Source organism: Cupressus sempervirens, chromosome 4, assembly GCF_028749045.1.
Source record: "Cupressus sempervirens isolate cs-2001-9-10 chromosome 4, ASM2874904v1, whole genome shotgun sequence".
Classification (NCBI taxonomy): domain Eukaryota; kingdom Viridiplantae; phylum Streptophyta; class Pinopsida; order Cupressales; family Cupressaceae; genus Cupressus; species Cupressus sempervirens.
In genome coordinates, this window is record NC_143121.1 from 411573939 (window position 1) to 411576407 (window position 2469).

Consider the following 2469-nt stretch of genomic DNA (forward strand, 5'->3'; position numbering starts at 1 on the left):
TTATGCTTTTTGACAACCATGCAAACAACCATTAGTAGCCTTTTTGCATTTGAAGCTTTGACGTGTGTTCTTATTAGAGAAATTTGTAAATGTTTAGGACTAGCTTATATATACCTCTATATATATTACGCCGAGAGTAATCGTTCTCGAGGCGCCTATTTTTATTTTCATTAATCCCAACTTCGATTAAAATAACTTTGAGATTAAATAAAAATAGGCGCCTCGAGAACGATTACTCTCGACGTAATATATATAGAGGTATATATAAGCTAGTGGCAGTCGCGGCGCAATAGGAAAAATATTTACTTTTTATTTTTTTATTTTGATAAAGTTTCTATAAACAATTTTGAATATAATTCTAGAAATCTAAATGGAACTAATTAAAATTGAAATCTAAATCAAAGTAGAATATTATAACTAATTTTGAATCTGAATCTACATTTACATCTAAATCTAAATACAAAATAAAAATCTCACCAGCAAAAAAATTACTCCAAAACTTCAATCTAATCCTCCAATAATCTCCACCTCTTCCTTCTTGCAAAAACATAAAATGAAAATGAAATGAGGAGCCTTTGTTTTATAGCTTGTGAGAGACTCCTCATCTCCCCCAAAAGACGTCTCTTCACATTCCACAAATTTATTTCAAATTCCCCCACTCCCCACAAAAAAAAGCATGAATTGCATGCAATATTATATTTAACAAAAAAAAAATCATATTGAAATTGTTTTGCCCTTATTTTTTCAGGTCCTAATTGTTCGGGCCCTATTATTTCGGGCCTATTATTTCGGCCTTCATTTGGCATCCTATTATTTCGGGTAGCTATTATTTCGAGAGTATTTTTATTTTATGATTTAATAATTTAATATTTAATTTAGAAATTTGTAACTCCTGACTTTTTTTTTTTTATTGACAAAAAATCTTGGCATATTCCCGTGCTGAGCTCTTGTGCTGCCATTGTATAGAACGCCTCTCGACTTAAAAATCTTGATTTTTACAATTCGAAGAAGCAAGAGTTTTAAGTTTCGTAAAAACATGAGCAATAATAATTCTAATGACGGGGAAGTTGTTGTTGCCGACCATTTAATCTATCGAAAGATATCAAGCTTATCATGTTATTATATGTACAGAAGATATTGAGTATTGGGCTATCGATGCAGTATACATATGGCGTCTCACCTTATACAGAATAGTAATGTAAAACATAATATTAGCTCCATTCTGTTCACGAGAGACACAGTTCTGGTATTGCATGTTGATCCCACATGCGTGAGAGGAAGAGGGGAAAGGAGAGAAGATGGAGTACAAGAAGAGGGAGGAGGGGATTGTTGAAGCATACTTACCTGGGCGGGGTCAATCGGTGATCAGGAAGGCCGATGGCCTAGGGAAAGCACCTTCATTGCACATAAAGAAGGGGGCTTTGCCTAGCATCTTCCACTGTGAATAGTGCACGTCATAATTTGTGACAGAGGGGGCTCGCGTACGCGCGGCCCCCGCACAAATCAAATGTCAAAGGGAGGTGATTCTGTATGAATCACTCTGTCTTAGTGCAAGCGGATTTCCAATAGGTGGGAAATGAGATGCATTTAACATCCTTGGTAGAAGCTTTATTAGTGTCCAGTCGGAGGGGTTTGTAGATGTTTAATCATATTCTTCTAATTAGAGATTTATCCATCTTAGGGTTTGCTTCAGGGTGCTTGATCCCGCTTTCATTGAAGGAAAACATGTTCGTCATCTCTGACCTTGTTGCTAAAGAGACGTTTAGTAATATCCAGGGAATACGATTTTTGTATGCTATTGCAGCTATTTGAACTGAGTGGGCTACTCTCATGTGATGATGCTGCCTGTAACAGTAACGAGTCATCACTGGCAACAGATTTTTAGCTAGTGCAAGGGCATTTGCAAGCATTCTTCCATTTGAGTGTGCCAGTTTTGGGTTCTGTAGGACTCCTCTGATTCAATGGAGATCCATTGAGAAGGGAAGTGACTGCAGATTGGCTGTTCCACCTTGCCTGTGATTCAGACTGAACAGCTTCAGAACCGATGGAAGAAGCTGCTGAACTTGGTTGCCTTTGATATTGATACCCCTCCGTCTGATATCACATCGTTATCAGAAATCAAACCCTTTGTAATATTGAGCCTTTTGCACTTGCTGCCTTGCCTTGCATTCTGCCCGTTTCTTGAATTGGGATAACCAAGCGTGGGATGATTTTACTTCATCGTGTGTGTTCCCCATGCTTCGCATTTCTCCCCGCCCAAAACCTAGGCTCGAATGAGGCTTGTCTATCTAGCCTCACGGATCTCTGAAAGTATGGCTCGTTTTCATCAGTTAGCCCTGTTTTCGCTTTGAAATTCATGGTGGAACCCTCATGAGGGTTTCTATGTTTACTCTTAGAAACCCCTCTTTGGTATTCAATCCCCATGGATTGTTCCTCTTATTATCAACACACATGCAATTTGACAATGGG

General features: G+C 38.1%; 1 non-coding gene across 1 annotated transcript; it reads left to right on the plus strand.

The window, feature by feature from the left end:
- The first annotated feature begins 1336 nt into the window (after positions 1 to 1336).
- LOC149561795 (U1 spliceosomal RNA) lies at positions 1337 to 1498 on the plus strand. The gene has a single exon (XR_016364319.1). It is a non-coding gene; the product is annotated as a U1 spliceosomal RNA (small nuclear RNA).
- The last annotated feature ends 971 nt before the right edge of the window (positions 1499 to 2469 follow it).